This window comes from Periplaneta americana, chromosome 7, assembly GCF_040183065.1.
Source record: "Periplaneta americana isolate PAMFEO1 chromosome 7, P.americana_PAMFEO1_priV1, whole genome shotgun sequence".
NCBI lineage: Eukaryota > Metazoa > Arthropoda > Insecta > Blattodea > Blattidae > Periplaneta > Periplaneta americana.
Window position 1 is genome coordinate 93,551,244 of NC_091123.1, and position 15,646 is coordinate 93,566,889.

Genomic DNA, 15,646 nt, shown 5'->3' on the forward strand with positions numbered 1-15,646 from the left:
TTCTTTTTCTTGTCCGACGATCTTCACTTCCTTCTCGCACTAACATAGTTTCCTCTTAGAATTCTCACAACAATGAACATAATAATTTTATTATCCAATAATATAAACATGAACGCTATGAAAGTTTTGAAATCCGTTAGTAGTTGTCAATCTTAGCTTAAAAAAGAAAATATTAGTGGACTATAAAGAGTGTTAGAAAAAAGTATCCAATATTTTAGGAGGTGATATTACGCATTAAAACAAGAAAAAAAATGTCTAATAAACATGGGTCCTTTATTCATAGGAGGTGCTCAATGTGACGTCCATTTATGGCAATACATTTTTTTACCCTACAATACAGCAGACTACCAGATAATCATACGCAGTTGACACCCCTGGCAGAAATACTGATACGTCGCAAGGAATATTGAAAACAAAAGTTTGGTTGCGGATATGAGTGGGGTTCAGCAGAGATGGTGTTGTGAATTTTCGTAATCATCATGTGTGAGCCTATGAATATTCCCATGCAGTTGAAGAAACAAGGCATCAAGCACCGATACTCAATCAACATATGGACAGGCGTTCTTGGCCATAGATTAGGGCCTACGTGCTACCACAGAGATTATCTGGGGAACGTTATCTGGACTTTCTTATTAACGTATTGCCTACCTTGCTGGAGTATGTGCCAGGTCAGCAAAGACTACAGATGTAGTTCATGTATAATGGCACACCGGCCATTTTTTCCGCAATGATCGTGAACACCCACCTGACGCTGACATTTCGGGACCGCTGGATTGATTGACGAGGCCCCACACCTTCGCCTGCTAGTTCCCCAAACCTAAATCCCTTAGACTTTTGGTTATCAAGAACAACCAGATCAATTTCAAAGAGTGCGTGGTTCTTTACGCCGAAGGGCAGAGAAATACACTGCCATAAATGGACGTCACATTGAGGACCTCCTATGAACAAGTGTACAGTTCTCAGAAAGTATGTGTTGTAGGACCAATGTTTATTACACATTATTTTCGTGTTATGATGCTTACTAATACCTCCTAAAATATTGGATACTTTTTTTAACACTCTGTATATGTTTCGATTCAATCACCTTCATGGACAAAGCCACCGGCGTGGCTCAGTCGGTTAAGGCGCTTGCCTCCCGGTCTGAAGTTGCGTTCGGGCGTGGGTTCGACCCCCGCTTGGGCTGATTACCTGGTTGGGTTTTTTCCTAGGTTTTCCCCAACCGTAATGTGAATACAAGGTAATCTATGGCGAATCCTCGGCCTCATCTCGCCAAATATCATCTCGCTATCACCAATCTAATCGACGCTAAATAACCTAGTAGTTGATACAGCATCGTTAAATAACCAACTAAAATTAATATAAATCCATGGACAGTACAATATGTTTCAACCACTGGTTTTCAAAGTACTTTTTCAATATAATTTCAAATTATACGATTTTAAGTAATCTCAATTTGGGTAAAGTATAGATTACCATATCAAACTCAATTTTGTCCACTTGTGGACAATATACTTTTTGATTAGTTGCTCCTCATATATTACTGTTAGCAAAATATTTGTTACATCAGACAGGGATTCTTTCTTTCTCGATGACACATTTACCCAGTGTTAAATAAAGCCTTACCTGGCTTTAAATTCTTACTGTTCAGCTCTACCATTGAATTCTTTACAATCAATTCATATCGAATAATCACATTACCTCAATAATTACCTATGATTGAGATCCTGTCTGATATGTACATCCGTTATCAGGCATTACATCTCACTTGATCGTATGTCATAAGAAAAACAATTATTTGTATATATCTGAAGTCTGATTAGTGTAATATGTAGCTAGTCCGCAATGTATTCAATGGAGTGTAAAAGGATCAGGCCACCCTACCCTATTGTCTTCTGGCCTAGTTGCCTCATAAGTGGTACCTTGTTGTTTTTACTTGTGAGGTTCAAACCTGTCTTCCAATAGGTGACTAAACAACTACCTCTGTTATTACCCTAGCTATTATCTCATAAATACACTCACAATGACATCTGCTTTACTTATTCCCGCTATTTCACTCAAAGATATTATCACGATATTCTTTGGCATACTTATTCCCGCTATTTCTCTCATAGCTATAGTGACGATGACATCTCTGAAGTACCGGTACTCAGTCTATTTTATTCTCTTATAACATTCCTCACGACGAACTATGATACACTTATTCTCGCTATATTTCTCGTAATATTCCTTACGGCGACCTCTGTTATAGTTATTCTCGCTATTTCTCTCATAGCTATCCTTAGGATGACCTCTGATATATTAATTTTATTCTCGCTATTTCTATAATGCCTATCTTCACGACGACATCTGTCATACCACGGACTGAGACTGTTCTCACATGCAAGCCGTTCAGGTGGGTCCATTATACTACCCAGGATGGAATGGTGTGCATGCCCTAAGGCCCACCCCGCAGATTCCGCTGCGCGCCGCCTCCGAACTCCCCTACAACCTAAATGTTTCCGCCTACGTCTCATCCGGACCCTTAACCCCGGTCACAGAATTACCATGAGCTAGGTGGTGAGACCACAGTGCGTAGCGCTATCACCAACAACGACCACTGTCATACCTATTAATGCTATTTTCCTCTTAGATATCTTCACCATAACCTCTGACATACCTATTCATGCTATTTCTCTCATAGCTATCTTCACGATGACCATTAATAGACTTAGTCTTGTCTTTCTCTCATGACTTTTCTCACGATGAATTCTGATACATTTACTCTCCTTTTTCTCTCACTAATATCCTCAAGATGACTTTTGTTATACAGTATTTAATATCGCTATTTCTCTCATAGGTGTCGTAGTGATGACCTCTGACATAGTTAATCTTGTTTCTCACTCAAAACTTTCTCAGGGAAGACATTTGATAAATTTATTCTCGTTATATCTCTTATAACTATCGTCGCGATGACCTCTGTTATACTTATCCCAGCTACTTATCTCATAGCTATTACGATGATCTCTAATATACTTATGGCCAGTTTCTCCAAGTAATGTTTAATTTAGCTTCACAAATGTTAAATTAACACCTGGTTTATTTTTAACGTTTTGTTAAAATGTTTTCCAATTCTTCAACATAATTTCGTTTAAAATAACCAACACTTAACTTTAACTGTCGTTAATACTATTCTAGCTACTCAACAGAAATTGGTAATTGATTTTGCACATGTAAGGCAATTTCTTATTGGCTGAAATGATTATTATTATTTAAATTATGGGCTGTAGAGTAAGTCATGTATAAAATCATAACCTGTTACAGTAGACCGTGATCCTTATAGTACAGAGAGTTGATAAATGAAAGTTGTATTGATTACTATTGAATAATAATTACTGTACAGTATTATGTATAAGATTAAGTTGTAATGCTAAATATGAATTTCTGTTTGAAAAATCTCAGCATTATGACCACCAGGTGACAATAATTACATGAATGTGTGTGTAGTCAACTCTACACAGAATCCTAGTAGAGTTCCGTATCATATAAAATCCGCCATATTTAACAGTTTATTAAATGAGTTAAGTGGCTGAAATCCTACATTTAAAGTTAACAAACAGTTAACAATCTGTTAAGCCAAACTAGTGTTGAAGACATGAAAAAACTGTATTTAACAAACTGTGAGGGTTTAGCAGTCGTTAAGTGTTCTAACAATACTTAGAGAAACCGGCCATTAGTCTCGTATTTTGCTCATAACTTTTCACACGATGACCTCCGATTTACTTATTTCGGCTATTTATCTCAAGCTATCGTCACGATAGCCTCTGACATACTTATTCTGGATATTTATCACATAGCTATTGTCACGTTGGCTTCTGATATACCAAGTCTCGTTTTTTCTCGTATAACATTTCTCAAGGCTCATTCCCGCTCTGTCACTCATAGCTATCTTCACGATGACTTTTGCAATTCTTATTCCTATTCGGCTGTGGATTCGATTCGTGCTTGGGCTGATTACATGGTTTAGTTTTTTCGAGGTTTCCCCCAACTTTAAGGTGGATTCCAGGTAATCTATAGCGAATCCTCGGCCTTATGTTACCAAATACCATCTAGCTATCATCAATCTCATCGACGCTAAATAACTCAGTAGTTGATACAGCGTCGTTAAGAAACCAACTAAAAATACTTATTCCCTCTATTTCTCTCATAGTTATCCTCACGATTACATTTTCTATACTTATTTTCGCTATTTCAGTCAAAACTATCGTCACGATTACTTCTGCTACACTTATTCTCACTATATCTATCATAGCTATTCTTGTGATCACCTCTGCAATACTTATTCTCACTATAACTCTCATAGCAATCCTCGTGATGACCTCTGTTATATTATTCTTACAATTTCTGTCATAGCTATTCACGATGACATCTGATGTAATTATTCTCGTTTTTCTCTCTTAGCTATCCTCCCGATGACTTTTGATATAATTATTACAGTTTTTTTCTCTCATAGCTATGCTTACGATTGCCTCTGCTACACTCATTCTCGCTATTTCAGTCATAGTTAACCTCATGTTGATCTCTATCATTATTCCCGCTATTTCAATCATACCTATTGTCGTGCGCCGGCCTCCTGCTGACTGTGGTCCCTCTGCTGATGACTGCTGTCCCAGGTGTAGAGAGGGGAAACGGGAGTGACGTGACAAGGGGAACTGAAGTGTGTGGGGAAGGATGGTGTTCAATATAGTTGTTGTGTTTCGATCTGCGTTGACGTTCTTCTGCTGACGATGGTTGATCCCAGGTGGAGAGAGGGGAAACGGGAGTGAATGATAGGTGAGGACGAAATTCGTGGTGGGGGTTTATACGATGATGTAGGAAGAAATACGTTGATACAGATATAGTTTGAAAGGTATGTTGGTCCGACAAGTTAACAAATTTGATATTTGTTTCTTTTCCTTTACAGATATAGTTGTTTATTTGAAATAATCAATGTCCTTCTCCTGTTCCGGGGCAGGGGAAACGGGAGTGTCTGAGAAAATCTAGAATATTGTCGTTTTTGGCCCTGTGATTCTGGCTGAAGCAAATTTGAAAGCGTGCTGTTCTGACTGAGAATATTGGAGAGGGGTAACGGGAGTGCCTGGGGAGAAACGAGGACAAGACGAGGGAGAGAGAGTAGCGAGGGGCTGGTATGAAGGGAACGGGCTAGCGACGTAGAAAAGAGTAGAGAGGAGAAACGGGAGTGTCTGGGGAAAACTGAAGAGAGAGTTTGCTCGAAGTGCGAATACGGTGGGTAGGAGAACTGAGAGACGGGAAGCAGGGGTGGTGGAGGTTCTCGCCTATCGAAGCTCGCCCCCAAAGGGTCCGCGATTCGACGACCGACGAGAGATGGAGGGGTTACTCTCTGCTAACGAGCTCCGCTGACAAATGGCCGGCGATGGGCGTCCACAGAGAGGGAAATCGAAGATAGAGAAGACAATGTTTTCCAAAAGGGTTAGAGCACAGTGAAGTAAAGACTCTCTGCTAACGAGCTCCGCTGACAAATGGCCGGCGATGGGCGTCCACAGAGAGGGAAGTCAAAGACAGAAAAGACAATGTTTTCTAAAAGGGTTAGAGCACGGTGAAGTAAAGACGAGGTAAAAAAAAGGGGGAGGTAATTAAGAAAAATTGGTATGGAGATAGGCTGATTAGGGAGACTGGGTCGGGGAAGCGGAGACAGATCCGGCGATGCGATTCTGTTCCGTGGAAAAATGCCGGCCGTGAAAACCACGTCCGACGAAATACTAGCACGCTGTGTCAAATGAAAATAGTGTCTGTGACAAGGAGTGCGTGGTAGCTATCTCCCTAGCCTACAAACAAGTGTCTCTACGAAATGAATGAAAGGGAACGAAGAAAGAATGAATGATGTTTAAAATGGCAGGCAGGGTAAGCATCCCATGCCTCCATTGGTTCCCGACTTGCAATTCACTAACTTTAGATCGAGGTTCCCAGCTAAAAGCCGTTTGCCCTCTCATCTAGCAGTAGTGTATTTTCCCCAAGTGTCTCTACGGACATTCGGCCCGCCTTATATACACCTCGGGCTTCGCGCCATTTCTCTCCCCCTTGGCGTGGCTTGGAGCGTTCTGACGCTATGTGACGTCACAAATTCCCGCCACAGCACACGTGGCTTGGTCACGTGGTCGGGGGACCCCTCGCCGCCGTGAACAAGTTGCTAGGGGCGGGGTGTGGGTGGACATCTGGCTCCTAATACGAGGGGGAAAAAAAAATAGCGAGTCCCGTATTCTGAAGGAATGTCTCTTCCAGCGAGACCATCTCTCTCCGGGCCGGGCCATGTGGTGAGGAGACCTGTCGGCACCGGGGGGGGGGGAAATTACTAGGGGCGGGGTGTGAGTGGACATCCGGCCAGAAATACGAAGGGACAAACACACCAAGCTCTCGTCTTCTGAAGGAACACGCAGGCAATTATGTGAACTTTACAACACTATTCTCACATTGACCTCTGCTATACTTACTTATTCTCGATATATCTCTCATACCTGCTCTCACGTTGATCGGTGTCCTATTTATTCGCGCTATGTCTATCACAGAAATCTCCCTACCATTGCCCTGTTATACGTATTCCAGCTTTTTCTTTCATAGCTACCCTCATCATGATTTCTGAAATTTTAATTTATTAACTGGGTTTTCATAACTAACTACACTAAAGGTTGTCTGTTTCTACTTAGATGTCCCTTTGTTACTTCGTCTCAAACGTAACCTAAATTCGAAGGGGCACCTCCCTACACACAGCTGTACTCCCTCTGCATATTCGGTGGAGTTACTGCTGCAAGAAAGTCCTCGGCCGCGAACATTTACGAGTAACACAATGAGAAGACTGAGGCATTCCCTTGGCGCGTTCCCTTCCTTTTGTAATTTAGAACACATCATGTTAATCGTTAGAAAGAGTCATCTTTCCTATAATATTGGTTACATCAAGTTAATAATTGGAAATGTGCGACTTTTCCCATATTTCCATCATTTATAGGAGAATTCGCGGTTGGAGTTTTGCTTTCTATAGCTCTTCTCTTGAATGTACCAGACAATATAAGCTTTAAGCTCCCGAATCCACCTCGGCAACATTTGGGGGTGCATCCACTCATCCTCAGCTTTTGCAACAGTTATAGACTAATAAATTATGTCTTCATGTAACTTTGAACAAAGCATGCTTTCGTTATGCATTTAATGAATGCAATTGCTCCCTCATGATCACGTGCATGTAATAATTTCATCATTGTTTCAGAAATGCTTCCCCAGTTAGCAACTCCTTTCCGTAACACCTTGTCTACTATCAAATAATTTATAAGCGAAGATATCAATTTTCGAAGCGTAACATAATTCTCTCCGAGAATTGCTTTGATTGATAGCAGGTCATCCTGTAGTGAATACCTCAGAAAGTGACCTCAGTGTCTAAAGTTTAGAATAGTTGTTTCCCCTTTATTTGGATTAAAAGTCACTGGTTCTATATTGTAGGGTAATATATTTGACGTTATTGTGTCTTTGGAACATTTCAAGTGAAATATCGTTATAGTGTGACAGACATTTATGAAGACGAATGGAAAACTGACAGACTACGAGAAACAATTCTAAGGAGCATTCACATGTTTTGAAAAGTATTTCAGCTTTTGTACAGAAACCTTGAAAAGGCTTTGAAAGTAACTTAATGGTAATTCAAGCTGCCTCACAGCTCACAGGTGGGGCTGGGCTAGTCATAACTTATCGGGATTTGTATGCCCTAATTGTTGTCACAATTCTTATGTTTTGAAGGGAACATGTCCCATGTCACATAACTCAACGCGTGAGGGACGCTAACGAAACAGGTGTTCCTCCCTCAATGGCTGTTGTTCCCTATATAAGTTTTGACTCGCCCTGACCCCTAGCTCATTTGTGACTTCTTGTTTCCGCGCTCACTTGCGTATTCTGCGCTAGTCGACGCTACATTCTGTAACTTTGTATCTTTAACATTTTGTAACTTTGTATCTGTTTTCATTTAAGACTTAAATTCTGTGACTAAGCTTCAGCTATCATTTCGGACTGATATAATTAGAACCGTTAATAAACGTGAGCTAGCACAGTAATCCTTCTATTTATTTCTTCAACTCAACTCAACTCATCTTCCAACATCTGGGGTCGTCGCCGGTACATCGAGAATTACGTACAACCTACGTCTTCGAAGGAAGTCCGTCGATCATGGGACTGCAGCCTGGGACACGACAGGACGTTCTTCTGGTGGCAGCTAGTGGATACCTGTCGGCTAATTGCTGGGTCCGTCGAGGCGGAGGAAGCAGCTGAATTCTGGAGACGCGTACAGATTCATCCACAGCGAGACCCGACAACAACCGGCGGCGGGAAGCGAACGCCCGAGGGCCTCTTCCTTCTGCACCCATCCTCGCAGGTGAGCCCAGGTTAACTTTAGTCTTGCTGGTAACATAAAAGCTCGATCATGAATCCCTCTGAGATAAATTCAAATTCACTTGAGCCCGAGGAACATTATTGTTCAATAAGTGAAGCTTTAAAGTTAATTCCTAAATGTTTTTCAGGACAGAAATCTGAACTCAGAGAATTTGTTGCTAACGTAGAGACAGCGATTACTTTAGTCCACCCCAGTAAGAGAGTTTTGTTTGCAAAGTGCATAGAGTCTAAGATAACAGAGGAGGCAAGGACTAAGTTGCTAAGTAGAACAGATAGAGATACGTGGGATAGTATTAAGAAAATACTAGAGGAAAGCTATGCGTCTAGAAGGACGGTCGATTTTGTGCTTGCAAGCTGATCAGCAGTACGCAAGGCGTGAGTGAGGTGATAACCTCGTGGGGAAGTAGGATAGGTGAGATTCCCCTTAGCAGTAGTGATCGCGCTTGAAGAGGAAAGTGCGTTAATGTCGGGAAAGAAGAGATTTTCCCCGAGAGAGGAGTCGAGGTACTTGAGTTCGAGGACACAAGGCCCAAGGACTCCGGGTTCGAGAACCCACGGTGTACATGTAGTGACATGTGTTAAATGTCCGAGAGAGGGACATAGGGCAAAGGAAAGGCGTTCGCGTGTAAATGCGCAAAGTGTGGTAGTGAAGACCACAGTGTTAGGGACTGCCGAGGCAGATCCAGTAGCAGGCCCGAGTGGCCAGGGATCCGAGGATCCAGTAGACGGCTGTCATAACTCTACGTTACAACTAGTAAGTAATCAAGTAAAAGGTAAAATTAATGCACTCATCGACACGGGATCTGAGCTTTTGCTTATTCAAAGAAATGTTGTTTTAGTTCAAATAGAGGAAACTAATATACAGTTGAAAGGAGTAACAGGTGACACACTTCTTGCCCTAGGACAGATAAATTTAAACTTCGAGGTAAAAGATGAACGGTACCAACAGCTGTGTTATATAGTTGACCAACTCCCCCAACCATATGATTGTATTTTGGGTCAGGACTTTCTTCAAAAGAATGAAGTAACCTTGGTATTCGCCCCATCCCAATGTCAGGTTCATATTCCACCCCGGACAGAACGGCTCGTAAAAATTCCATTGAAAGGGAAAGGAAACGTTATTATATTGAGGCAGGAAATAGAATCAGGTATATTTGTATGTAATTCAGTAACAAATATTGAGAATGAACAGGCTCTTGTTTGCATATTAAACACATCAAATGAAGCGTATCAGTTGAGTAACGTAAATGTAAATTGGGAGAGACCTCCAACATAATACATGTGCACTTGGTTCGAAACCCAGAGAAAACAAATGAACCTTTTAGTAAAAAGCAGGAAAATAGACACGCGAAACTAAACACTCAGCTGCGTTTAGATCATATCGTGGATATAGAGGAGAAAGAATCCATTCGGCAGATATGCCACGAATACGTAGACATTTTTCACCTCCCAGGTGACACTTTAACAGCCACTACGGCGGCTAAACACCACATTCCCACATCAGACGTACCTCATGAAAGAGCGATACACGTTAAGCCCTATCGGATACCCCACGTTCACAAGGAAGAAGTGAATAAACAGGTTTCTCAGATGTTAGAGGACGGCATAGTAGCCCCTAGTTCGAGTCCCTGGAACTTTCCAATACTAGTCGTTCCTAAAAAGTTAGACGCATCAGGTGAAAAGAAATGGAGGATATGTGTAGACTTCAGAGAGTTAAATGATGTTACAATTGGTGATAGCTACCCCCTTTCCAATATCCAAGATATTCTAGACAAACTAGGAAGAGCTCGATTCTTTTCAGCATTAGACTGTGCGAGCGGTTATTTGCAAATCCCAATAGCTGAGGATGATAGAATGAAAACAGCGTTTTCAACAGAAAGTGGTCATTACGAATATACTAGAATGCCGTTTGGTTTAAAGTCCGCACCGAGTACTTTTCAAAGACTCATGAATAATGTTTTGATAGGTTTGCAGGGAATACGAACATTAATATACTTAGATTACGTCGTAATTTATCCCGAAACTTTGGAAGAACACAAGTTCAAGAGAAGTTTTCGACAGATTCAGGAATCATAATTTGAAATTGCAACCTGATAAATGTGAGATTCTGAGACAGGAACTAAATTATCTTGGTCACGTCGTAACAACTAACGGTGTAAAACCCGACCCGAAGAAAGTCGAATCAAGTAAATTTCCCTTCTCCAAGATCACCGACAGAGATCAAATCATTTCTCGGTAGTAGGATATTACAGGAAATTCATCAAAGATTTTAGTGAGTTGGCTAAACCTTTAACAGAATTATTGAAGAAGGACGTTGCTTTCAAGTGGACAGACGTACACGAAAACGCAGTTCAGGAACTAAAGGAAAAGATTATGACCCCACCAATATTACGGTATCCTGATTTCACTAAACCCTTCATCCTAACTTGCGACGCTAGCAACAACGCAATAGGATGCGTGTTAAGTCAGGGCACGGTAGGCCAAGACCTCCCCGTAGCTTTCGGGAGTAGAACTCTGAATCAGGCAGAACGCAACTATTCCACGATCGAGAAGGAACTATTGGCGATAGTTTGGGGATGTAAGCATTTCCGACCTTACTTGTTGGGAAGGTCGTTTACAATCCTAACAGATCACAGACCGTTGACTTGGATATTTAGTGTCAAAGACCCCAGTTCGCGACCTCTCAGATGGCGACTATTATTAGAAGAGTACCAATACACTGTTCAATACAAGGCAGGAAAACAAAACACCAATGCAGACGCGCTAAGCAGAAACCCACAGCTCTGCGCCCTAATTTCGGAAGAAGAGCTTACCGATGAGAGAAAGAACAAAATTATTAAACAAATACACGTGTGCCCAGTAGGAGGCCACCAAGGAATACATCGAACCCTTGACCGGTTGAAATTGTATGTAAATTGGCCTAATATGAAATCGGAAGTAGAAGAGTATATTAGGACTTGTCCCACTTGTCAAAAGAATAAGATGACCAGACCATACATTAAGCAGGAATTAGAGATTACCGATACTCAACCCGAACCTTGGATAAAATTAGCTCTTGATGTCGTAGGTCCCCTTCCACTAACGGAACAAGGACATAAGTACATACTGACTTGTCAGGACAACCTAACGAAATATTTGATAGCTGTACCTATTGAAAATCAGGAAGTCGAAACTGTAGCAAACGCCTTAGTGCGAAATGTTTGTCTTGTATACGGAATTCCGCAAATTATTTTAACTGACCAAGGCGCAAATTGTATGAGTAATGTTTTCAAACAAGTATGTAAATTGTTCAAAATTGACAAGATAAACACTACTGCGTACCACCCCGAGAGTAATGGCGCTTTAGAAAGGACTCACAAAGTGTTAACAGAGTACTTACGATGTTTTTGCACTGAAAAGCAAACACAATGGGATGATTGGGTACCATTGGCTGTTTTCGCTTACAACACGACGCCTCACACGGTCACAAAGTTCACACCGTTTGAATTATTGTTCGGCAGCATTGCTAATCTCCCAGGCGAATTGCAAAAAGGAAAACCAGGACCGCTATATAATTATGAAGATTTGGTACAAGGATTAAGATTCAAATTGAAGGCTAGTTATGAAATTGCTCGAAACAATATTGTAAAAGCAAAGGAAAACCAAAAGGAACAATATGACACTCGTCGAGCTAACGCCATAAAATTAGAAGTTGGAATGCAAGTATTAATGCAAAATGAAAGTGTTAAATTGGGAACCTCAAAGAAATTGAATTGTCCATGGTTAGGTCCCTATGAGATAACAAAGGTCTATGATAACAACAACATTGAAATTAGTTTGGGAAAGAATAAAACAAAACGCATTCACACAAATCGAGTGAAACTATTTTTCTCTCCTTTCAGGAACGATGTGTAAATCAATCTTCGTGTGGATACTGACGGGACTTGTCGCCCGAGCAGTTGGTCTCGATTTTACTTATACTAAGATGGAAGAAAGCTCAGGTCTTTACTTCGATGCTCGTGGAGAAGTGCAATTGTCCGCAACTGATTGGAAGTTAGTTACATACATTAATATTGAGCAAGTCAAGGAAAGTCTAAGATTAACAAAGGAACATGTACAGGCAGCAACATCATTTTGCGAAGGCTTAAAGAATCAAACTTGGTATGGAATGACAGATTGCGTATCATTCAGGTCATATGCCTTCAGCCGTGTAAGACGGTTAGGAAAATTGAGAGATGTGTTAGCAGATTTCACAACCCCCAGTGATGAGTTTCATGACAGACAAAAACGCGGTGTTTTAAATTTTGTAGGACAGATTAGCAAAATCCTTTTCGGAACTTTGGCGGAAGACGACGCGGAATATTATAGTGACAAAATTTCAGCATTAGAAAATGAACAAAAGGAATTCTTGCGTATTTCGAAAGAGCAGATGATTGTAGTAAAATCCACTATAGCATCATTCAATTCCACTTTTAAAGAAGTTCAACGAAACGAAAAAATATTGCAGTCAGGGTTGAACAAACTCGCTAAGCATATGGATACTGTATCAGAACAGTTAGTTAATGAAACTTACATAATCTCAATCACGCAAACCATTGCGGAACATTCCCTTCAAATTCAAAGATCAATGGATGATTGCGAACGAACATTTAACATAATCTTAGATGCCTTGGTTCATGCCCAAGATGGTATATTGCAACCTCAGGTGATAACTCCCAGCCAGATTAGGAAACTGATGAGAAGCGAGCAGTTGCCAGTTGGACTAGGTTATCCTGTTACTTCCACTTCCCAAGAACTCCTTCAACTAATTAAACCCAAAATTTTTATTCACGAGAAATACCTAATCTATGTACTCCATATTCCCTTAACTACCTCAACAAGGTATCAATTGTTTCAAGTGATTCCATTTCCTAAGAGGACAAACTCAACGTCAGACAAATATATTTATTTGGAACCCTCTAGAGAATTTATTCTCAGTGAACCAACCAGACAGGCATATGCGAAGTTGACCGAGAAGAATGTAGAAGACTGTCTCCACATCGATGACACCAGGATGATCTGCAAGCAGGACTTTCCTGTGATAAACTTTCAAGCGGGTGAAGACTGCGAAGCATCTCTACTGCACCCATCGACGGCAGCCATTCCGACATCCTGTAAGCAGCGAGTGCTGGAACTACGGAACACCCTATGGCTAAAACTGCACGGCAACGAGTGGCTTCATGTATCTCCACAACCAGAGGTTGTCTCCTATGCACCGGCAACCACACTCCTCAGTCTGTGGTACTGAGTGGTCAAGGTCGTATACGACTAGAATCAGGCTGTAAGGCGTACGTAACGCACACCACCCTATTGGCTTGTTCTACTATTACCAAAAACGTAACCTTTCCTGACGTTATTCCTACTATCCCTCTAAATTATGAATGCTGTTTCAACTCCAGAAGACAACAAATCCTTGATAAATTACAATTACACATTCCTTTAAGTAATGTCCTTTCCAATACAGATGAACTCCAACTTACAAGCCATAAGATCCAAGAGATCAATAAAATGATAGACGAAGAGCAATGGAGAATCAACCACTCATGGAAGCTATACTACGCATCATGGGCAACATGTGTTGGTGTGATCTTCACAGTAGTCATCATAACCTGTGTAATAAGCTGCTGCTGCTGCAAGTGTTGTCGTCACTGCGGATTCTTCCTGTGGAGTTATTGGCGAAAACACCCTAGTTGTACGGATGCCATTCGCCATTGTGTCATCAAGCAGAGAATACATGCTGGTCCAGTTCACTACCATGGGAGTACCATCTCTCTACCTAGACGGTCGTTACGTCGAGGCCAGGAAGGAACACCGACGGACACCACCGAGCTGATGTCTACGGTCAACGAAGGGTCCCCAGCCGCCATCGCCGAGGTGATAGGCGACGAGGAGGACACCCCATCGGCGAAACGCGTACAAGAAACCAAGAAGCGAGGTTCGTGGCGCTAAAAGGAAGTCGTCCATTGATGAGCAACTTCCTTTTCTTCAAGGGGGGAGGTGTAGTGAATACCTCAGAAAGTGACCTCAGTGTCTAAAGTTTAGAATAGTTGTTTCCCCTTTATTTGGATTAAAAGTCACTGGTTCTATATTGTAGGGTAATATATTTGACGTTATTGTGTGTTTGGAACATTTCAAGTGAAATATCGTTTTAGTGTGACAGACATTTATGAAGACGAATGGAAAACTGACAGACTACGAGAAACAATTCTAAGGAGCATTCACATGTTTTGAAAAGTATTTCAGCTTTTGTACAGAAACCTTGAAAAGGCTTTGAAAGTAACTTAATGGTAATTCAAGCTGCCTCACAGCTCACAGGTGGGGCTGGGCTAGTCATAACTTATCGGGATTTGTATGCCCTAATTGTTGTCACAATTCTTATGTTTTGAAGGGAACATGTCCCATGTCACATAACTCAACGCGTGAGGGACGCTAACGAAACAGGTGTTCCTCCCTCAATGGCTGTTGTTCCCTATATAAGTTTTGACTCACCCTGACCCCTAGCTCATTTGTGACTTCTTGTTTCCGCGCTCACTTGCGTATTCTGCGCTAGTCGACGCTACATTCTGTAACTTTGTATCTTTAACATTTTGTAACTTTGTATCTGTTTTCATTTAAGACTTAAATTCTGTGACTAAGCTTCAGCTATCATTTCGGACTGATATAATTAGAACCGTTAATAAACGTGAGCTAGCACAGTAATCCTTCTATTTATTTCTTCAACTCAACTCAACTCATCTTCCAACATCTGGGGTCGTCGCCGGTACATCGAGAATTACGTACAACCTACGTCTTCGAAGGAAGTCCGTCGATCCTGGGACTGCAGCCTGGGACACGACAATCCTTTCCGATGTAGCAAGTTGTTTTTTTTTAGCCTTCACCAACTATTTTTCATTCTACTAATTTCAAAAGTATTTTACATTTTCGAGGGCGAACTGCTTCAATAATTGCAATTTTCACAACAGCAATAAATTCTCTAACAAGTAAGTTCTTATTTGTTTCCATCAAAAGTTTTGGAAATAAACGTGGAATTCCGCGTGACGGACAAATATGTATCGCAACTTATGTCGCGAACATTATCTTCATTATCAGAATTTTCTGACAGTGTATCATTAATATTAGCTGTGTTTTCTAAGCTAAGGTACAAGATATAATGAACCAGATTTAGATAAAATCAAGATAAGTTCAAAATATTTGATTTCAAGTTATG

At 41.1% G+C, this 15,646-nt stretch overlaps 1 long non-coding RNA gene across 1 annotated transcript; it reads left to right on the forward strand.

The window, feature by feature from the left end:
* The first annotated feature begins 5,130 nt into the window (after window positions 1–5,130).
* LOC138703299 (uncharacterized) lies at window positions 5,131–15,138 on the forward strand. The gene is made up of 2 exons (XR_011333080.1): window positions 5,131–8,404; window positions 12,303–15,138. It is a non-coding gene; the product is annotated as an uncharacterized lncRNA (long non-coding RNA).
* Window positions 15,139–15,646: the final 508 nt, after the last annotated feature.